Source organism: Gopherus flavomarginatus, chromosome 1 (genome assembly GCF_025201925.1).
Source record: "Gopherus flavomarginatus isolate rGopFla2 chromosome 1, rGopFla2.mat.asm, whole genome shotgun sequence".
Taxonomy (NCBI): domain Eukaryota; kingdom Metazoa; phylum Chordata; order Testudines; family Testudinidae; genus Gopherus; species Gopherus flavomarginatus.
The window spans coordinates 239,581,779-239,606,312 of record NC_066617.1 but is presented as its reverse complement, the minus strand read 5'-3'; the positions used below and the strand labels follow the sequence as shown (position 1 = coordinate 239,606,312).

The 24,534-nt window shown below is 39.1% G+C and overlaps 1 protein-coding gene across 3 annotated transcripts in view; it reads right to left on the bottom strand.

The window, feature by feature from the left end:
- The window catches only part of NLGN4X (neuroligin 4 X-linked), a 284,777-nt gene extending 264,118 nt beyond the window's left edge, over positions 1 to 20,659 (bottom strand). For all 3 annotated transcript variants that reach the window (XM_050963584.1, XM_050963574.1, XM_050963594.1), the window contains exon 1: positions 19,443 to 20,659. The gene's annotated coding sequence lies outside the window, so the exon portion shown is untranslated. The remainder of the gene's footprint in view (positions 1 to 19,442) is intronic.
- Positions 20,660 to 24,534: the final 3,875 nt, after the last annotated feature.

Here is a 24,534-nt window from a genome sequence, read left to right as displayed (position 1 = left end):
CCCAAGAGGTGGTCAGTATTTCACATTTTTTAAGTTGTGTTTATTTCAAATTCATTTTCAAATTTTTTCATTATTTTTTTCCAAAAAAGGTCCTCATACACAGAAATAAAATAATAGATTATCAAATGGTTGCTTTTAGCAAATTTCAATATCCACTTCAAATATCAAGAAGCCACTTTTTTTCTTTGCAAAAGGCAACAAGTTTTGGCAGTCAACAATTTTTAAAAAAAAACATTTTCAAAAGCGGACTCTAAAAAAATAAGAAAAAAGAACTTTTCATCTGAGAAATGTTGTCCAGCTCTAATATACAAGATATAGAGAACCGTACACATTGTCACCACACTTATTTTACCTGTTCTGTGAGTGAAGTAAGTTTATTAATATACCATCTTAGCTAAAGGCCATTGTTAATAATAAAATAAATATAAATTTTAAATCAATAGAACTTCAAAAACACAAATTAAATTAAAAAAAAACAAGATTAACTCTGACATACAATTATTTACACAGTCAAAATCACCCCTCTAAAATGATACACAAAAATAAAATATTAATTTAGGGCAAAAGTAGTCTCTCTTTCCCATACTTTTTTCTTAATTTTATGACCAACCAGACAAATAGGCTGACAACCTGTAAAAGAGAAATATTTTCACTACATAGCAACTATTCTAATTTCTGAGGCGATGTAGTAAAGGGCATCTGGGCCAGGAAAGGAAATTCATTTATTTATTGGGTGGCAGTACTGTTCTGTCTTCTGTGAGGGACAGAAGACTAGTCTAGAGGAAAGACCATCAGTTTGGCCATTTTTCGTGAGTGGTATTATTTTTCTAAAGTAAAATGGAATGAAAATTATCAAAACAGTCAGATTTCCATAATGACATCATTTGTGCTAACACACATATATAAATAAAGGTATCCATACAGGTTTTCACTATAGCCCCTTGTTTTTATTCAATCATAACTTTAAAAAATGGGTTAAGAGAGTTTCTGTGATAATCCTGAAGCCAAAAATGATTATTTCCTTTTGAAAGCTTGAATTAGTAACATATTTCAAACCATCTTTGCGTTTACAAATGGAAAAAGTATACTTTTTTTCTGAAAAAACTTTGCAGCCTGGATTGTCCTGAAAGAAGATCCAGTTATCAGTAACTCTCTCAAATGAGTCGAGTGAATCATGAGGACTTTTATTAGTGTCTCAGTTGGGGTAATTGTGTAGGATATACACAGTGATTTCAGTCAACAGGCTTCCATTAGGTGGCTAAATCTACTCTAATGTTTGTCTTTCATTTGGCACATACAGCAATCAGATAACAGATGTGGAGTTTGATCCCTCAACCCTCAGGCATAGCTGCCAGAGTGGCAGTAGAACATACACATTACAGCAACCTCAGATGGAAGCCATCCTGACCACAATGACAAGTTTCCCACCCCTTCCACATTATGAATACTCAGAACAAAAAGCTCACAAACAGAGAGCTGCTGTGTATGGACTACATAGAATAGTCATAGGAAGCCAACCCTGATGATACTCCACCCCATGCCAAGAAATGTTCTTGCAAAAAATCATACATTTGGTGACCAATGTACGAGGTGTGCTATTTACTTGAGGACTTTCATACTCTATATCCCTTGATGAGATATGTCTATCATCAACAACTGACTCCTGACTTCTGGGAATGATTAGAACTTCTGCAGGACAGTTCCAGACAGATCAGTAATGTCCTTTGGTCACCAAATAACAACCTGCCATCAATTGTACCAAAAGCCGCTGAGAGGTCCAACAAGTCCAAATTGGCCTGATCATTCATGATCCTGACGAATATAATCTTAATCCCAAATTCAGGCCAGAACCAAGGATGTCAATAGTGTCCAGCTCTCCCGGAAATGGAATACCAGCCACCCATTCAGTCACTTTCCTGAAAAAGGGAAATTTGAGAGAGACAGTAATTGGCAAGCATCAGAATTGTCTTGCTGAGAAGGGGACAGACCTCTTCATGTTTAAAGATGGTCAGTACCGTTCTGCAACTGAGAGAAGCTGATAATGCCTATCAATAATGTCGCCACAGCTGTGGCTCTTGCTTTAAGCAACTAATATGGGCAAGTGTGAAAACTGCAGGCAGTGAATGCGTACAATAATAAAGAAGACCGTGGATATCCTCTGTAGAAACAAAGCAAAATGTATGGAGGAAAAGGCACACTACAAAAAAGAGTTCACCTGAATAGTACCTCACTGTGTCCACAGATGAGGACAAATAATATTTGTGACCTGTGTCCACAGATGAGGGCAAATAATATTTGTGACATCCTTGGTGAAAATTTTCATTATATATACACAAAATCCTGTGGAAGATGATGATCCAGTGTTAGCTCCACAGTTTCTCTTTCCTAAGCTGTAACCAAGCTACTGAAAGTCCAAGAGACTTGTTGGAGTCACAGTGGTGAATTACAATGACTTCTGGGGCCAAAAAATTCTGAGGTACCAGGCAAGAATAGGATGTCCAGGGCACTAACAGAGGATAATAGCTGTCATTGAGCTGCTGACACTTGGCTGGAAAGGAAAATCAGATACACTACTTCACCAGAAGGGAAATCACAGAAATCCATAAACAATTAGTCTTTGACACCATGATCAGCTCCATTGACACAAGTGCAGAAGATCCACAGCATGAAAATGTATGAAAGGCCACATAAGAGTGACTTGAACATCCAAAGTACCTATAAAAAACCGAGAACCAAGGTTGAGCATATGATCAGCTCTCTGGGCACTCTCCTTGATCCTCTGTGAGTTAACATTTCATTTTGCATAGCACTCTCAAGAGTTAAGAGACAAGTGTTATTAAATACAGGCACCTTCTCTTAAGTCTTGTTACTTTGGAACTATTGGAATAGTGCATGTTTCACATGGGCAATGGCATAGAAGTTCTGCAAGTATCTTTCACCACCTATTAAACCAACTAAACCTACATGGGTAGGGCATATGAATGCGATAAAGATAAACATATTTTACAGTCTGGATTTTCTTATTTTTCTGTCCCAATGGCAGAACTGTTGAAATCCACAGTTATGATTTCTCAAGTTCCTGAGGTCAGTAGAAGCATTCACTTGGAAAAACTGAAATGGGCACATGATCCAGTTTGACCACCAGACAGGAGACAATTCTAAAATGATTACTTTCATTCACGTCTGGCAACCACAACATAGATCACTAGGGAACAATTTTACATGACTTTAATAGGTAGTTTTTCTAGAAATTTAAGCTGAACCTAGGGTCATCGTTTTGATGAAATACCAGTACTTCTCAACCTTTAAGTGCTTGGATGTATCTAGAAAGATCAAATATTTTGTTGCCTATAGTATAATCAAGAATAGTTGCGGATGCTACCATGTTGTTTCCCGTCAATCCAAAACCCAAGAACTTCAAAGGCAGTTCAGTACTCCGCACTAGTAACAACTCTAATAAATCTAACCATCTGATCCCACAACATCATTCCTCAAAGTATAGCCTCCTCAATTTAGTATCTCTGGGAACAGTACAAAGATATGAGAGCAGTGACTTTATGGGGCATTAGTGGCTGTGGATACATTTGATACTTTGTGGACACCCTGAGGCATCTGTGGGTATCGGGTACTTTTGCACTGATTGGCAAAAGTCAGAAGTACACTTAAATATACAGTGTAGAGATTATTTAAGCATACATCATTTGGCAGACACAGAAAAAACTAAAAACTATGTCATAAAACTCTAAGGGAAGGGTGAGGTGGAACACAAAATTAAAGAGAAGACCTTGTATTCTGTTGTTGTTGTTGTTGTTTGTAATATAAACAAGCTTGCAGACCTTATTGGTTCTGGCTGTATTAGTACAGCAGACTGTGAGGGAAGTTAAATTTAACTTTTGTCCCCAAAGCTATCACACAGTTGCTTTTTTTACATAATAAAAGTGGGTTTTCCAGTATTCTTGCATACTGTGTTAGAGCTCAATATCATAAGCTAATAAGTAGAAATAGTGGGATCTATGCATATTCTAAAATTAATATTCTACATCAATTCTTTTGTTAAAGGAAAAATGAAGGATGCTATACAAGAAGACTTAGGGCCATTCTTCCCTGAATTCTTACTCAATATTTTCCTTTCTATGGGGAAGCCAAGGCCCAATAAAAGTTCTTAAACCAGGCCTGTGGAAATCGCGCTGGTTGTGATCTCCAAAACATCCTAGTTCCTTTTAGACACCACAATAACTGGCCAGATTTTCAGAAGTCAAAATCTAGGTGATAAATGACCCAATGAGAACTGCGGGGTACTGAGCACTTCTGAAGACCTAGAGTGAAAATCTGTGACGTGTCTAAAGGAGCTGCAGCATGGCTTGGAGGCAGGGCAAAGGAATTAAAGTGGCTTCAAGATGGCTTTAGAGCCTTCCTTATCCTGGACAGCTCCAAGAGCTGGAGCAGCCTCTGGCACAACTCAGACAATCCTGGGGCCTGTCTACATTAGAACAACTTCTTGGAGCTGCTATATGGGCCACAGCATGACTGGGAATAGTCGCAGCACTATATGCTGTGTCCTACACCCCAACAGGCCCTATTGCTCCCAGTTCTACCTCTAGGATTCCTCCTATAGCAGGCCTTAAGTGGGGGATCCTTGGAAGACAGCCTTATGGCTATTTTCAGCAGTGACTGAGCCCCTCAAAGAACAGGGACTCCTTTACCATGCACTTAGCCTCTTAACCAATGTAAAGGGACTGGAGCAGGCATGAAAGGTGCCTAATTGGAAGCCGAGCTCTTTTGAAAACTAGTTCCTAACTGAAGGTGCAGAGCACTGGAAAAATCTGGCCTAAGATGTGTAATGAATGTGATGGGAGGTGATCTTTAAGATAATTTCTGTATTAAAACATGGTCCACATTATGACAAAACTTGCAATCCCTGGTGCTGCTATGTGTTATAACAGCTTTCAATTTAGGTAAGAGAAAAACATCTAAAAAAGTTTATTCCCCCTCCCAAGCTGAACACAACCAAGAATAAATGTAATAAATGATGATTTTTAAAAAGTCATTCAACTAAGGGCTCTCTAAATCAATCAAGGGCTTGGATACATCCATTTAACTTTCAACCCTTACCATTCAATTTCTGTATTTATTTTTATGGATGTTTGCAAACATTCATACTGCACACTAATGAAGACAAAACACTCTTCTTCAAATAGAATTATATTTCAGCCAAACACGGATTTTAGTTATTCTTTAATAGAAAAATACTCTTGAGTATAGTTGTTGGGATTTCTTTCCTATAATTCAGTGCTCATTTATTTACAAACAGTATGTACTATAAATAATCCTGATGCGTGTCCGAGCAGAAAAACAGATCAGTAAAAGGCAATAAAATAGGTTGTGGGAATTTTTTCCCTATTCAAATGTTTTTTTTGTCCACCTACACATGAAACTCCTGCCCAGATAAAAATGAAATGTCAATATATACTGGAAATTAGCTGACCTTAGGATTTTATATAATTTAGAACAGGGATCGGGAACCTTTGGCACGCAGCCCACCGGGGTAAGCACCCTAGCGGGCCGGGCCAGTTTGTTTACCTGCCGCGTCTGCAGGTTCGCCCGATCGCGGCTCCGACCAGCTGCAGTTCACCGTCCCAGACCAATGGGGGCTGTGGGAAGAGGCGCGGGCTGAGAGATGTGCTGGACGCCACTTCCCGCAGCCCCCATTGGCCTGGAGCGGTGAACCGCAGCCACTGGAAGCCACGATCGGCCGAACCTGCGGATGCAGGAGGTAAACAAACCGGCCCAGTCCACCAAGGTGCTTATCCTGGCAGTCTGTGGGCCCAAGGTTGCTGATCCCTGATTTAGAATAAGAATTTAAAATGGAGAAAGTTATAAACAGAAGAAAAAATACTACTATTTAATAAAGATTAGCCATGAAGAAAATAAGTTTAAAGAGAATGTATACCTTGGAAAACTAATTTGATTTGTTTTATTGCCAAATTCTAAGCCTGTTTCACCATGATCTGCATTAAAATGGGTCTCATGCTTCAAGAATCAGATTTCCACCCCTTCTTGCTATTTACTTGTATCTTTGCCTTAACTTCCTAGAATCACTCTGTCAAGAAGGTTAATGCAGTTACAGGAATTTGTAAGAGACCATTTCACTCGCACTGGGACAAACATCTGGTTAGTAAGCAATTTTAATGCATAGACTACAAGACATTTTCCTTAGCTAAAAACAGAAGAGGTTTACATCTGACAAAAGAACATATTACATTGTGACTTACTCATTACAAAGGAAGACCACAAATAGCTAGAGGGAGATTTATAGGGCCTAAATGTTCTTTCTTAGCCCTATATACATTACACATATCAGATGTAACTCCATTGGATTCCTACTGTTGTAAAACTAGTGCTAGTGCAATCTGAGTCAGGCCCATTATCTTTTAAATATACAACTTTACATGTAGAGTGCCACAGCTGTTTGGAAAATGATGTATAGTTTACATTATGTGCAATCATATGTATAGGGCAAATTCATTTATTAAGGCAGTAGTTCCCAAACTTGTTCTGCCACTTGTGCAGGGAAAGCCCCTGGCGGGCCAGACCAGTGTGTTTACCTGCTGCATCCGCAGGTTCAACCAATCACAGCTCCCAGAAGCTGCGGTTCGCTGCTCCAGGCCAATGGGAGCTGCTGGAAGCGGCGCGGGCAGAGGGACATACCATAAACATTGTCCCAGCACCCCTACCTCCACTCACAAAACCAATCTCCTGTGTTTTAAAGCAGATACTTTTGGTTTGGAGGATGTGCATCAATTCTACATTGTTTAGAAAAGTAATAGAAAAAAAAAGTAGGCTCCTAAATGTGAAATAACGCATAAGGCTTGTTTGAGAGCTATGACGAAGCAACCCCTGCATGAAGTCCTCATTAGCTATTGAATTAACAGCTATGAGTGGTGTATGAGTGGGCTCAAGGTACATTTAGTTTACTCTAGGTTTTATTTTCTCATTTTTCTGTAACAATGGCAGAACCATCAAAACCCACATAGTTTTAATAAACCTGCTCTTACATAATAAAAGCAAATTTCCTCAGAACATACGCTACATATATTTCCCATTTCCCTCAGTTGTTTTGTTCTACAGCTCATTTTGTCTGATTTCAAATAACTGAAACAAAAGAACACAAAAGGTGATTTATTATACTTTTAAGGGGAAAAAAATAGTTACAAGGAAAAACATTTCCAAACAGAAACATCTTCAGTGATGAAACTTTTGGATGTTGCTTCATTATAAAAGAGGAAATACTTGTGAGGGAATTCTGTGATCTTTTTTAAATAGGAGCTTTAGCTGAGAAGAAAAAAAAGGCACTAAATCACTGTTCAGAAGGAAAATAGCCTCTATGGTTTCAAAGGAATAAAACCTACCATGCACCTAATACTCGGTCTCTAAAGATTCAGTGGAGTTATGATGGCATTAAGAGTCATGTGCTTCCACTGATTTGTGTGTGAAATTACCATTACCAAAACTCATGTTGCTATCTCATCTTAGCTACTGTAACATCCTCTTCTGATTCATCTCCCACCAAAATTCAACATTCAGTTGCTAAGATAATCTTCCTTCACCACTGCCTTTCACACCACACCCTGTTTCCAGTCCTTTCTTAGGCTCCCTATGTCTTTCCATTCAAGATCCTTGTACTTACTTGAGGCTTTGCCCATAATTACACCCTATTGCCTGCCACTTCCTACCACATCCCCATGGAATCATAAAAGATTAGGGCTGGAAGAGACTTCAGGAGGTCATCTAGTCCAAGACCCTGCTCAAAGCAGGGCCAACACCAACTAAATCATCCCAGACAGGGCTTAAAAACCTCTAAGGATGGAGATTCTACCCATGCTCTGATCACTTTTCTCCCCTTGACTTTGTTTCCACTTGAGAAATTTGGTGCACTACCATCCTACTGGGCCCCTTAACAAGTCTGGAATACACCACCTGGTCAGAGTCCCTAACAAGTGAACAGGCAATCACATCACAGCTTGAAGTGATGTTAGTAACAGGAGGAAAATGCCAGCTCCATGGCCTGGCTGGACATTACAGATGAGGAGCCAGAACAGGAGATGCCAGAGAGCTTCCTGAGATCCCAGAACTGCTTCAGAGAATCCAAAGAACCTGACAGAGCAGCATGTCAAATCAGGAAGGAAGAATTGAAATATATAGGCCCTCAACTCCAATTTTATATATGTACTAATCGGGTTTGAGTTTGCAGACTTTAGAGCTGGAAGAAACATTTTCCAGGTTGTAATGAACACCACCATTATTGCTGTGAAACTGGTGGGCATGGATGCATGAGGATAGACTATCCCCTCTCCTTCAGCTTCACCATTCCTCCTCCCAAACATCTGCTTCTGCATGGGACCACTAGGTTTATTCTCCCAAACTCTAAAAAGGTCAGCATTCCCTTACCAAACCATCTCCATGGCTGGATGCATGGTTCCCTGTTTCCTGCAAGTGGTGAAGTGTTCAACATAGTTTAATGGTAGATATCCAGTGTACGAACAGAAGCCACAATGCAACAAATGTGAAAAAAGGATACTGACATAGGATACACTGGACCAAATATTTATGTTATATGTATCTGTCAGACCTTACACCACATCGGAACACCTATTTAATAACTTGTTCTTATCTAGCTGCTTTTCTATTCTATGCACTAAAAATCATTCTGAGGAAAATTAAGAGCAATCTGATGGATAATTACCACATTTATTGATAGAGGAATTAGTATATATCCTGTACAGTCTCTGGCTAACCATCAAATGCAAGTATTGAAATCAGGCAAACACGCAATTAATTATAGACCTAATTTTCTCTTCTATCATCCCACTTCCCTGCCCATTCCCCCCGCAAGCTCTGTACACTTTCTTTATATTTGTGAAGAAAGTCTAATGCTATACCCTTACCCTTTCTAGTTGCAAAATGGAAGTGCCTTGCAAAAAGGCACTGGAATTCCAAACAAAACAGAAATTTATACTTTTATGATGTTCTTTAATATTCCAAGAGATGAATTAGTCACTGCTATGGCTTTTAACCCTTTAATTCTGAAGTTTCATGATGGTGATCAGTATTACACCTAGTAACACCCAAAGCAAGCAGGGGGGCTCATGGGGTCAAGGATGGTGAAATAGCTGTCTAACGAGGCAAGGAAAAGAAAACAGAGAATATTGTTTGGGACATGCAGAGGGAAATACAATAGGATTCTGATCAAATGTTTGGTTTCTAGAGAAGAAAACCAAGACTATTTTTAAAGACAAGATAGATTTATGCAGGATTACAATTCCTTTAGATGGGTCTATTTCAGAAGAACAGGGAAATGAGACTTCACATCCAACAATTCTAAAGGGAATGATTTAGGATGACACAGAGTGCAAATGAAGATGGCACAGATGGCCCAGCAATAGGCCCTTTCACTTATGCCTGCACCAGCAAGCCAAAATAATGTGGATGCAAGATAATGGCACATGTTGGCATGCACTATCTTTCTAGCTCCTTCTTCTGCATTCCAACAATGTTCTACCCCTGCACTTAGAACCAAGGAGATTAATTTTTTATGTGCAAAACATCAGTTTTACGTTCCTGCACTATACAAATCTTACTTTCCTTCTAATTTACTCTGTTACCTTACTTATACAAGCCAGTTGGCCTGCATGATTGTGTCTCTAATAGATAACTTGTCAAAATAAAATTTGTGTAAATATTACATCAAATATGCTAGATTTCTATATGAACAAACATAATTATTTTCTCTTTCAATGTCTTAATCTAAATCATACAACACACATATAGACTGTGGGGAAGAAGCATAAGAACTGCCAGAAAGTCTTAACCACCAATAAAGCAATCAAAAGTATTTTATAACAATTGTTAATTATTAACATTGCATTAATATATTCACAATGCTGTCCACTATAACTCCCTTGCGTTACAAATTATCATCACCACAATGATCATAAAAATAAGTGTTTATCTACCAAATGAGCTACCCCCAGATTGACACTAGTTTTCAGTGATGCTAATCGCTAATATTTGCTCTGTCAGAATCAGTGATCTGCATCATCCATCCCCCAATTCTCCACCTGCTCTTAGGAACTCTGTGCACTGAGCATTTCTAATTTGGGCAGCAGACCTACTGCAGGCTGTGTTAATATAATTTACAGCCTCCAGTGCCACAGCTTGTCTGTCCAGCTGTGCATAATTTGCCACAAGTCCTACTGCCGCCTCACTCCACCTTGTATTGAGACCTCAACATTGTTTTCACATACATGACACAAATTGCAACAGGCACACATTATAATCATTACATTAATAATGAGCTGCTCTTGCCCATCCCAGGCCTGGAGCACAACTCTGTCCTACCACTCAGTGGTTATATACCTGATTTACAGGAGGCACGCAACCTGGTTAGCATGATCTTGAACTACTACACAGAGCCATTTACTGAAGATGTTGGGTGAGAGAAACAACAAATAAATCCACTAACTGCTGGTTATACTCTGGCTCTTCAAGAATCCTGACACTATGCCCTTACTGCAGATGCCTGAGATATCTCAATTCCCAGAAGCTGAGCAGAAACTATGTTAAGCAAGGAGTGAGATCAGACTCTCTGTTCTTTATTATGATAAAAATAAAAGTGGATATGGCAGATATTGCCAGATTCCTATGGGGGCTTCACCTCTTCTGCAACAATTTATTTGGGCTTCTAGAAAGTTTTTCAAAATTTCCCTCAACCTACTGCTCCAATAGGCAGGCACTCTGGAACTGGGTACCCAGAGCGCAGTGCAACATTGTGGAGCAGCACTGGTATGAATGGGGGGCACAACTGTCCCTACAAAACCACAGCTAGTGTGAGCACTGCATCAGTGGTTCAGGTACCAATTCAGTTATCACCAATTCAGTTACCAATGGTTTGGGTCTCCAGGGTACACACAGGTTTTGTTTTGTTTTAACAAATCTCAGTAAGATATCATGCAAAGCTCTGGTGCTTGCTGAACAAATGTTTATTATTCATACTAGAGCAACAAATAACAAAATCCTTGAACATAGATAGAGGATAATATATGGTCCTAAGCTTTTGAACCATCAGTATTCTGCAGGCTAGGGGAATTTATGGCTCCCTACACCTTCACGTCCTGTTCATTTATAATAGCTTTCAAAAAAGAGGGATTGATTTTGCATAAATGAGCTTTTCAAGAGAACAAAAGATTTCTGCTGTTTAAAAAGATGGATTTGGAAGCATTTTAATGAGCACAGATTAAAATCCAGCCAAAAAGTCCCTCTAAATGGGACCCTGTATATTTCACTCAAATATTGCACATTCCTTATATAGGGCCTGACTTAGTGTCCACTGTATTTTCCAGGAGTCTTTCCATTGACTTCACCAGGCTTTGGATCAGCCCCATAATGCTAATCTTAATCATGCTGATGGCCTATGCTACATCCAGTAAAGAAAAAAATAGGGAGTTTGTTGTGCATTAGTTGGATAGAGACATTGCTGGCACCCATATATGGCCATATATAAGAATGAAATATTGGCTGTGCTTACTGGAAATGTGGGTCTGGAAACCTTCCCACAGCCAAATTGACAAAGGCACAATCAAATGACAGAATCTGAAGGAAATTTTATCCCTCTGTAAAATGCAGCTACCTGGCAACATTTTGTATTTATTCCCACGGTGCTTAAAAAAAAAAATGCTTAAGCCCTAAAGAGGTATACAGACAAGGCTATAGATTTGTAAAGAATTTAAATAAAGGCACTGGAGGTAAAGATGGATATTTACTCATTTTTCCCAGAAAAAGAATTCTCAAATGTACAACTACTACAATATCTGTAATTTCCGAGTAAAACCAAAGTGTAATGGAGAATACACCTGCCCTCTACAAACTGTGCCCTGAAGCCAATAAGTTTTACTCCTCCTAAATAAATGAATCTGCAAGTTTTCCTTTGCAAGTTTCACCATTATCTGAAAACAAAAAAATTGGTCTACATATCTGTATCAAATGATATAAAAAATAAACCAGCAACATATGTGTCCATTCCAATTTGTTTATTTGACAATGTAGCTATCAGTTTTTCCTCTAAGTTATATAATATTTTAGCATCTCTAAAACAGGACTTTTGTATTTTATGGTAGCAAATTTATTTAGGGTATCAATCATTATTATATTGTAAATCATCAGTAAGTGTGTGGCACTGAGCAATAGACACATCAGCAGTCTCTGTCTTGAAGAACTTAATGTATTGTACAGTTATTAACAAGTGTTCATTTTTGGAACAAAGGAGTTAAAATTAGTGAAAAATTGGTTCAGGGACATTTAACTCATGCTTTAGTACTTATCAGGTATTTCCAGCTATGGTATATAGAAAGATAGGGCAATGCCTGATTGGCTTTTCTCATTTTCAAAGGCCCCAAATATAACTTCAAGCAATAGTGCAAGTGAGTTTGGTGATGTTAACCCAGTTCCTTGTGTGGCACCTATATCACAAAACTGCCACGTGATGGCAACAATCAGCATGGCTGGCAGCTCCTGATTTGGCAAGGCCATTGACTAGAATAGCATTAGAGCAAGGTCTATATATGATTTGAGCAAACCTGCTGACTTCATGCTCACTTTATGCCTGCCCCTGATTTAGCACTCAGATACAATGGGGATGAGTGATTTTAAAATGCTTAAATATTAGATGGCCTACACAAAATCTATAATCATGAGACAGGAAGGCTTTTTTTGATTGATTTACTGGCTTTGTATATTCTTTGGGTTTGGGATTGAAGAGCCGTATCCATTTGTACCAAAAAGGTAAAAAGAGTCACTATTGCTGGAGGAACAAGAAGTTACATACTTTTCTTATTGCACATTCATATCCAACAAATGCAAATCTGAATGAAACTCTTAGAGAAAGCTACACAGCCACCAATTTATGATAATACAATCATCTCTCAAATGTTAAGTACTTGCTATACCATTGATTTTAATTAATAAAGAACTCAAATGCTTGTTTCATTGATTTTATAATTAATACTAAAGTACTTTTTCATTATAAATAAAACTAATTTAAAGAATTTAAAAGTTGTTATAAAGAGTAGTAAATAAAAGATGAGTTACATCACACTATGTAAGGAAGAATAACATTTGTCAGATTAATAATTTCATAATTAGACATAACCAGGCATCAGTTCATTTCCAAAAAACAGTAATTTTTTACTATATGCCCCTCTTCATCGTGTTGTTATAAAAATTACTATATTCTGCCTAATATTTCTATCACTTTCCAATACATTCTAACCAAAATCCCCAAAATAGTTCCATTCTAGTCACAAAAAAATTGATACCTTTTAAGAAAGTCATTTTAATAATGCTAGGGCACATGGGTTCTTTCCCCCACTTCCCCCCCTCCAAGTTTGCAGAGTGAATTAACCAGTGTAGTATAATAGCTTCTGTAATATTTTTTCTAATAAGAGTTCCATTAATTTTCTTTTAAAAGGTTCACTAACCCCAAGCTGCAAATCTCAGTGTGCACATAAAGTGACAATGGAGAGATGAGCATGGAAATTCTTACCCTTTTACTTACTGAAGCTATGTTTGGTTGAATACATTTGCTAAAACATGTCCTAAAACTCAGGGTGGTGTGTGAGCAGAACACAGCAGAATGTAAGAGCTGTACAAAGTGATCTCAATTATTACAACTCATTTTTAGACAGAGTACAGTAGTGTGCATCTGAACATTTCTCGCTAGGTTTCATTTCATTATGTGAACACATATATTCCATTTGAATAAGCCATGCTATTGGTCTTATACAGATGTAACTGGGAAAAGCAACATCTTCTGGAGAGGCTATTAATGTTCAGATCATCAAGCATGCTATGGTAATAAGTCACTAAATAATATTGTTTGATATAAACTTCCTTTTAAATCTAACAACACAGAAACGTTCCCCCACACACACACGCACACCCTAAGTTCATTTATTTATAATCCAGGAGATCTGACCTCACTTTTTTATTACTACCCCCTTCAAAATGATATTTATTTCCTATGAACTGTACTCATTTTTCCCCTATATATTTTAAGTTTTCTTTCCCCTACTCCATCTTCAGGTTATGGAAAATGGACATTAATTACTTACCACTTCTATCATTTTGAGGAACAGTGCCAATAAAACCTTTTTTTCTTCTCAACCAGCAAGCATTTTTTTTCTTGAAATTCAGATCTGGGGACTACTAACCCAAACACAATAGAACTATTAAAAGGTGATAGAGTTGAGTACATAACCCTGTCAGATGTAGGGATCAAAATGGCTTGGAGCATAAATGCTTTACAAACATTGCTTGAGCACACCTGAACTGAACTGTGACAGAGAATAGCTGCACTTTAAAATGAGATTCCTGATGATCTGAGTGGCTCATTGCCAGCTTCATGTTTATATTTTGGTTTTATTAGGTTTTCCTCTTTTTAGATTCAAAGTCCGGTGTGCATTTGTAATGAATTTTGGTCACACAAAAGAGATTTTGAATATTTGTGCTTTGTGACAAGTCTTCAAAAAGCAGAATGACTAAATCCTATGCTGTTTACAGAGTGGTGCTTTCCCTGTCCCACCCAGGTGGATCTGTTCCTTACATTGTGTGATTCAGCTGTCAAAGAACAGCATGCTTCTTTGAAAAGCCAAGAGGAGGCCATATTGAGAACCTGTCAAAAGCAGAAGTACACACCTTTATGCAGTGTTCAGTTACTTTTTCATGTTAAACAAAGCACTGTTTCCAAACGATTTTTTTTTAATTTACAGTTTCTATCAAGCAGCTCTTCCTTCTGCCTCTTTCCTTCCTTTCTAACTTACTTGTAATGACCTTCAGCTGGAATTTGCATATTAAGAAAGCCATTTTTGACAAACCCTTTATTGCTATTCCTTTGAGTCAAAGGGCCTGTTCAAGTTCACTAGTCTAACTAAACAGGCTGAAAGGAGCATCTGTGACAATGAAGCTATGCATGCAGAATTTTTGGTAAATTATGTACTGTATCAATTATCCTGTTTTAATCCAATCCAATATACAATTATCCTACATTATTTAGAAGTTCTATTGAGAAGTATTTTATTTTCTAACAAGAATTGTCTCAACTGATCACTCTGCATTGTTGAAGAAGGAAAAATAATATCCTATGTACTTAGCATGAGGCTTAGAAGATGTCTGTGTTTATAGTGTACGTACTAGCATTTTGTAATATTTAACTTTGTGTTGTAATGTTACTATTTAAAAGAATAGTAGGCAAATCATCAGTCTCAATTAGAAATGTTAGCATTCTGAAATGTTACAAATCCTATGCAGATAACAAAATAAATTATATGCACCTGATCTAAAGGCCACTGAAATCAGTGGAAAAATTCCCACTGGTTTCAATGGGTTTTGGATCAAGCCCTAGATGAACAACAGGATCAAAGAAATATATTTTGGATGCCAAAACCAGTTTCAGTTATGATACCTAGTATAGCCCAAATACAAACACGCTGACGGTAGTTGCATTTGTGTGTTATCTATGCACGCAGAAGAGAAAAAAATAAACGTGACTTGTAAACAAAAGAAAAATAATTCTCAATTACTAAGAACCAGTATGTTAGAATTAAAGGTTCAATTATCATAAATATATCTTGTCATGAAATGTACTGTTCTAATACCATCAAAAGATTTTGCTTACATAAATGACCTATTCGTAAGTCATAACATTCATAGTACCTTTTCACATCCATAGTATCTAATGATTAGTTGGAACAGGTTTGTGACTAATAGTATACAACCCTGTCTCCAGCAGCATAACTTAAAAGAATTACAGCAACCCTCTTGAAAGCAGTAATATGTATAGACCATTCTGTAAAAATATTAACAGATGTGGCAGATATATTTTTCATAAATAAAAAAAGATTAATTTTAAGTATGAAACTAGCCCATCTGTGTAAACCTGAGTTTTTTATCCACTTAATTACAATTGATTAATGTAATTATCAACGCTCTATGGTAACACAAAAAGTTATTTTCTTATATTAATAATAAGTCTTATAATGAATAAATATAATTTGTATTGCATGGGATGTAGATTACCACCCTTCCACCAAGCTGAGATGATTTCAGTTTGCAGAGAAGTCCATGCTACATGTGTGTGTGTGTGTCTGTGTGTGTACATATATATATTTATATATATATACACACACACGCTGAACGGAAATCTCCAGTGCGTGTGTGTGATTGATATATATATAGATATATATAGAGATATATATATATCCCTTTCCTCTACTTACAGGAAGATACTCCTAACACTATTAATCATTTGGGATCAAAATACAGCCTAGATTTAAGGATATTTTTCTCCAAAAATTTATGAAGCATGATTATGGAATCAATAAATGTTTCCTTACTTTTTAAATACAAAGTATCAAAGATGAACATTTGTTTACATCATTGTGGTTATAGTAAACATCAACACCCCAATAAAGCCTATGGACTCAAAAAGTTTAAAATAAAGCATTAATGTAATAGATTAAATAGCCACATCAGTCTCTGACTCTCCTTATTGAATTACGGGACTGTTACAGTTTAATCCGGAAACTTAATCTATCTAACAATATATAGATAGGGACTTTCATATTTCATTCCATTAGCCATCCTTTGACAGAAATTGCTGTTGCTTGTCTCAAACACATCCAGATTCTGCACTTTTTTAAAACTTTTCCTTAAAACCTTACCAGTTCCCTTGCTTCTGAGGACTACGCAAAGGAGAGAAGCTAGAGGTAGGAAATGCTTCCTGGATGTTGAACCATTTGAAATCCAACATGATTTTGTAGTTTTAAAACATACATGCAGTTGGGCTTTTAAGATACAGAGGTGGAACCCATGGAAATAAAACATTTCAAGCAATTGACCAAATTTCAAAAATAAAATTAAAAGTCACTAGGAAGTATACACACTACCACCTTGTGGAATTTTCTTGCAAGAACAGCACTTGCTTGTTTCCACAAAGTTATTTTTCCTTACTTAATATTAAAATTAGTTTAGTTTCAGGGATAGATAAGGGTTCTATTATTACTAGTTTATTTTATGAAAACAAAGGGTAGGCCCACAGCGCAGATGATTAACTTATCTCTTGGGTTTCTTTATTTTCCTCTCTCTTGCTCACTCTAAATAATTGTCCTGGCTCTAAATGATAAAATAATCATAATAAATTATAACAATGAATCAAATGTAGCCTTGTCTCAATGTATCCCAGCACCGGGGGAGGGCAGGATGGGGAGATCTTTCCTGCAAGAGGAAAAGGGTAAAACAACCACTTGTGAAACCTGCAGCAGTCAGAGCGTCTGCTGGAGACAGGACAAGGAAAAGGAGATACAGTTTCTTCCAGCTGAGCCAAATCCGCTGAAAACAAGGGCACTGTTACCCTCAGGTGGGTGTTAGCCTCTAGGCCGTCCCCTTGTTGTGTCTGGACTGGAATAGCTGGCAGGAGAAGTCCCAAGGACCCAGGCACAGAGTGGCCGCTGCAGGATGCTTGCCCTGGCTTATACCCCTCCCACGGGGCAAACTGAGCTCTCTGCAGTCAAGGCAGGCGTTGGACACCTGACAAATTAGCTGGGACCTGGGAGCTGGGGTGAGGTTGATGCAGAGAAAGGCAGCACAGACCGAGGGATAGGTTGCACGGGGGACGTTGGGCAGTCAAGGCTAAGGGACTCGTGGCCAGGAGGAAGGAACTTACTGGCATTGCAGCTTGCGGGGCAGGTTGCCGGAGAGGGAGCTGAGTTGCCGTGTGCGGGGCAGCTGGGAAAGCTGGGGATGTTTGCCTGAGGCAGCCCCATCACCTGGATCAGCTAGATGAGGGCTAGGCGGTGTAACCTGGGGAGGGCCAGATGTGGGGAGGGGTGCGCTGCGGTGTGTGCTTGGGGCTATTGAGTCTCGGGGTGGGCAAGGACCGTGTCTGCAGCAGGAACGGCTAGACAGTGGCTGCAGTGAGCAGGGGAAGGGGAATCGCTCTGCTACCCGCCCCCTCCAGAAAATCCTCCTCTTGCAACCGGGACCTCAGCAAGGCTCAGCCTCCCCCCACCCCCCTACCAGCCCACACGCCAGCAGCGTTCGCGGGGCGGGGGCGGCCCGGGGGAAGGAGCCTGGCGCAGGGTCTGGCTGAAGGGAGGGGGAGGTAGAAGTTCCGCGGCTGCTCTCGCTGCGCCCCCCGGCTGATGGCTGCGGGAGGGACAGATCATCAATCACAGCACCCTGCAGAGGCAATGGGTGGGGGGAAACAGGGAAATGGGGCCCTGCAGTGCAGGAAGGGTGGGCAGGCAAGGGCGGCCCCGGGGGACGTGGGCACAGGGCTGGGCAGCGGGGGACGGGGAGGGGAGGGGGAGCCTAACTTCCACCCGGAGAGCGGGGAGGCGGCAGGTTTGACAGAGAGTTTGGGGCAGCAGCAGTTTCCCCTGGGGAAGGTGCAACCCGGGGCCAAGGAGCGCGGAGAGGCTCCACATGGGTCACCCCCTCACACAACCCCAGCACTTCCCCCTAGCCGCGCACCAGCCCCCGAGCCCCAGCTTTGCAGAGAAGCCGATCCCCCTTCCCCTTCTCCCTCCGGAGGCTTCCTCTGTCCCCCTTTATTTCTCTCTTTACACTCGCGGGTTTTTCTTTTTTTTGTTGCTGTTATTGTTTTGGGGGTTTTTTTTTTGCATCGCCGCTTCTCCCTTTGCCTACCCAGCCAGCCAGCCACCCTTCCTCGCGAGTGCCAGGCTCCAGTCCATCACGTGTGACAACCCATGCATCACAAAAGCAGGCATTTTACCCGAGCCCAGCCGCTGAAGAAGAAAAGAGGGTGAATCGCTCCATAGAAGAAGAGCCAAGCTGTGGGGTTTGCTTTTTTTTAAGGAAGGGGACACCGCGAGGTTAAGCCAAGCGCGCCCTACGTGCCGGTTCTGTAATTCCCTCCACACCACAGATGCACACAGGAGGTCCTGCTCCTTCCACTGCCTCTGATCTCGTTTGCAGGAAACTAGCCTTGCTTTTTCTCTCGCCCTGTACTGCAGATATTCCCCCCAAACACACACACACACACATACTTCTGTTTATCGGTCTGTTAGGCAGAGCTACTTTGTAAACATCTCACACAGAGCCCCAGAGCCTTTTCAAATAGCTGATTGCACCAAAATGCCTCCAAACAAATGATGGTCCAGGGGAAGACAAATTCTAGATCTGTAGCTGCACAGATGACATGAAGATAGCCTATGATGGGGAAGAGGACAGAAAAAGTATAGCCTTAAAAATGATGGGGAAAGTAAAAACATAAACGACTGCAGCAAACTGACTACACTCTGCCTCAGAACTCCCTGCAGCCCCCGCAAAAATGAACATGAACACACAAACCTTAAATCTACTATACCTACCTTAACAGTGCTACAGCTGCAGCTGCACGGAGGTCCTTTTTTACTCAGCCAAATTGTTCCACGGAATCCTGACAGGATATCAGACAACAGGAATTATTCAAACAAGGCTCCCTTCTGTTTTTTGGAATCCAACGCGATTTTCTTGTCCAAAGGAATGCAACGACCACAAAAAAATAAAAATAAAAAAGCAACAATAACGCTGGATTTGCAGGAAACTGGCGCTTACTGTGGTAAACGACCTACATTCAGGAAGCAAATTCATTACAAAATCAGTGCAAGAGGGAGAGTTGGGTTTGTCAGTAAGAGCTCTGATTGCCTATGCAGAGACAGGGAGAGAGAGACTGATCTGCAAGAAAAAGAGAGATTGAAGAGGGAGAGAGGTCCAGGCTGTACCAGTCTCTCTCCTTCTGCTATTGGACCAAACTGAATGAAATTTACAAAGCCAGCAGCCAATAGATCTCTGCAGTCTGCCCCATCACTACAGAAACCATATCTACATCTACAACCTAATGCAAAGAGCATCTAATCCTACTGCAAACCAGCTGTAACAAAATTATCAAGGGTACCTGTATGATTGAACAAGTGGGCATTTTACACATGTAGAAATAAATGTAGAGAGGCAAATCACAGCGATACTTCCATTGCTTTTTTCTATCCCAACATCTTACACAACAAATCCATGCTTTTTTAACCCATTAAAGCTGAGATTTCTATAACGTTGAGCAGTGTTTAAAGTAGCAGCAGTGGACCTCTTTCAGTGGTTATCAAACTTACCAAAGTTAACTTATGTGCGGCATGGCTAGAAACGTAGTTAAGCATCCTGTAAAATAAATAACCCCCAAAAGATATGTGGGGAGATAATGTCTGTGGTTTTGTGTATTTACATATGTATGAGTAGGGTCAACAATGTAATCAACAGTCCTGGTCTATGCTGTATTCTGATATCATTTAAATGAATTGTAAACCCAGGATATCTTCTTATTCATTTATCTTTGACATGTACTGTGAATGGTGGAGGAACAAGCAAATGGCCTTATGTTAATTCATATAGCTAAGCACTGGTGATGGACCTCCTTCAAAGTCATGGTAATTATCTTTTGCTCCCTGAGGGATTCCGACTTGTCAAAAAAACATGAAATTGTATAAAAGATCCTTGGGTCCTGATTATATCATCTCAGATCTGCTTAAGCTTCATCAGGGGAAGTTTAAACTCTTTGCAACTACAACCTCAATGGACTGAACTCATGTCTGTATGAATATTGATCTTTTAACCATACTCTCTCTCTCTTGTTTTTGTAATAAATTTTAGTTTAATTTATAAGAATTGGCTGTAGCATGTATTTGGGTAAGATCTGAAACATTCATTAACCTGGGAGGGAATGTGTCTGATCCTTTGGGGATTGGTAAAAGCTTTTCTTTTATATGATGAAATAAGATTTACAAAAAAATTCATCATTTTTGACGTAGGTATCTGGATGGAGGCCTGAGGCTGGATCACTTTAAGGGAACTGTGTTGTTTGAAATTCTGAGTAACCAATAAGGCAATAAAGAAGCTGTTTTATGCTGGTTTGGTAAATCCAAGTATTGGAATATTCACTAGCTTTATGGGGATTGTCTGCCCCCTTCTTTGCAGTTCACCCTAATTGCGTGACCAAAGCTGGCTCCTCACTAGGACCCTGGTCACAACTTACAATGATTGAAAGGAATAATATAACTGAGTAACAATCACTGCCTGTTTTACCAACAGCACAGTAGATATTTATTTAGATATATTTCCATGTAAGAAGGTGTAATGTGCATGTTTTGCTGATCAGAAATATTATTTTGAAGGTCAAGTGCAAGAGCTGGATAAGTAGCAACGTGGTTAGTGCTGGTACAACCGTGAGTATCGGATTCACTTCCTGGATATCACTTTTTAGGCCATCAAAAGGACAGAGGTGTGCAAAAGGTGCATGCTCAGTCCTGGAAACACATATGCCATGCTTCACTCTGCAGTGACTCCCCCTGGTCAGAATAAGAGTGGCACAGAAGGTTGACAACAACAATATGGGGCCTTGAAGGTGGTAACAGGAATTGAAACAAGATGATATTTGGGAATATCCACACTAACCTCTGGAACAAACAAAGGACAATGGGGAAAAGGTGTCTTAAATTTTTTTTCATACATGGAAACAAAAAGTCAAACACACACCTGGGAGAGATTTCAAATCACAAAACAAAGCTAGACTTTAGAAATGGCAAATACATTTGACACCCTAAAATACTAGAAAATCAGTCATTCCTTTAGTTACCTGCTGGATCTCTAGTTCAGGACTCTGTTTCTTCTGCCATAGCTGATTATGTCAGACTATTAAACTAGAGCAGAGTGTGTCCTGCTTTCTCAAAACTGGAGTTTGTCTGTGATATTGGCTTAACATTCCTACACCTTCACAGTTTTAAGTGACAGAGGGATATATAGAATCTGGAATTCAGGATCTAGCAGAAAACAGTTGGCCTAGTTATGCATCTGTTCTGCACATGCAGTTCCTGCAGCATCACATCATAAGAAGAATGTTTTGTTTTTCAATGTACTTCAAATTAAAATGAAGTACAAGTATATTCATACTGACTAGAACAAAACATTTTAATGGATACCATACCCACATTAAACTGCTAACCAATTTGTGCACATAAATCCTATTCTTTCCTTTAAAAATCATTATTTTAAATGATTTCATTGTAATTTGATTTACTTCTTTTTAGAGATTCTTAACAGGTATGTGTGCAAGTGAGTTGTACTGTTTTTGTTATTTTAATAAAGCATCCAGGAATGTACTCCCAATCACATTGCCTCATTAACTAAAAATGTTTGACACATTATAGAAAAGATGTCATTTTGTATTGCCATCTGTCCCAAATTTTGCAGGACAGTCTTTATTTTGATAGTTATGTCATCCATCATACAAGATAAATTTGCAGGATATTTATGCAGTATTTAATCTGATTAATGATCTCCCACCTTTGTCAACATATCATGAAGCAATTTATTATACATGTTACCACAGGACTAGTTCCTAACAGTGACAACTCTGCATCCTAAAGGATCCACAAGTGGATAATACTGGTAAACTTTCTATAGACTTTAGATTTACACAAACTTTACATTTCATGCACCCTCAATATACGGTAACTCCTTAACATCAGACAACAAAACTACATAATGGTTTAGGCCAGAAATGTCTCCCTCCACCCCCAGGTAATTGCAGAGGGAATGTAAGTGGACAGAATATAGTTACTGAAGTAGAAATTTGACTAAAACAATGGGGTTAACATTCGTCCATTTACCAAAAACGGAATGGATTCTTAATAATTGGAAGATGGCATCTTCAGCAGAAGGTTGCTCTTTAGCAGTGTTCACAGGCACTGGAGTATTGATAAGTTGGAGACAAAGGCACTGCGTATTGAATCACCAGCATTTAGGAGGTATAGCTTTGGATTAATTTAGCTTGCAAAATTACACAATTCACCAACAACAGGTTCTTTACTGAGGAGGCTCCATAAGTTTATTCTTCAGAATGATATTGGGGGGGAGAGACATAAAGAACCATAAAAACTTTATTTAATAAACCAAATAACTCCAAACATAAGCATTTTAACAATAAGAAAATAGATACACAGACTGTACCAACCCCCAATGCTGCCATAGTCTTAACCCTATGGAAACAAAGAAAGAAGAAAACAGTAAGTGGATACCATCATAAGTAGATGTGAAGCTCAGGCATCTGCCATCTTGTCACCTTGATGAACCTACTAGAGCAGTGGTTCTCAACCTGCAGCCCATGAGCCACTTGTGGCCCTTTCAACACACACCTGCGACCCATGTGACATCCTTAGAGCCGCGTATGTGGCCCACAATGGTAAAAAGGTTGAGAATCACTGCACTAGAGGTTAGACATACACTTTATTTTATACCCCTTGTCCCATACAACCTGTAGCCTATAGAGATGATGTCAGCTTATGCTGAGGCCTAGTAGAATATAAATTAGTGAAGTGAGACAATTCAGAGGCAAAGTAGCCCCAGGTCATGTTGTAAACATGTTTTGCTCTTAATTGGTGTTTTATAAGTTTTAGATAAAATGTTAATGTTTTGGAAATAGATAGTTATTGGTATGGCATTTATATAGATGTTAATTATAATTATGCTTAATGTTAAACAGCCAATGAGAGAGCAGAAAATTTTAATTATGATTAAAAAGGTGGATTGAATGCTAATTAATTAAAGAGTGTTATTTTAATTGATTTTAAAAAGGGCAGAAGTCTGATTTTAGTTGCCCATCCACCATTGATGGATTATACCCATTCTTCCCATTCAGAGACTGATCCCCCTGGATGCATCATTTCATTTTAGAATGTGAGTATAAATGCAGTGCATGGTAATATTGTACTGCCTGTTTGCTATAACTAACCGCTTTATTTTAAATAATGTCTTTAATTTTATCACTCATGTCATTCACAGTCCTCCACTAAATTACATTATCTGTAACTGCCCTGAAGGCTTGAAATTCCGCTGGGTTTTATTCCTTACTTTTACACTACCAATTGGGAACACATAAATCAAAAGGTTACAACCTACACATGTCCAGTGACCACGTTTAGATTACCTCTCAGCCCCCTGTTCACATGTGGCAGTCCAAGGAACCATAACTGGGGTTCCATTTGCTGACATAGGCTATTTGTATCAATACATTACCCAATATTTCCAACACATTAATGTGGTTAATCTCATGGTTAAATGTTCAAAAATCCGCTAGAAATCCATTATTTCAAGCATATTTTGTTCTTGTGGTTTACTTTTTTATCCCCACAAATATGTATTGCCAAAAGCCCCTGTAACTTTAGAACCTAGGTCAAACACTCATGCCAACTTATAATAACTGCTCATGCTTACTAGGCCTCTTGCTTATAGCAAAGCCTATTTCCAAAAAGTATTTTAAATCATGTGTTCTCCAGCTTGCATAGTAAGTAGAATGTTCTTAAGCAGCTTATCTTTTCCGATCAAACAAATGATAATACAAAAGCCTCTATTTAAGGAGTTGCAAAATCGTGTCAGGGG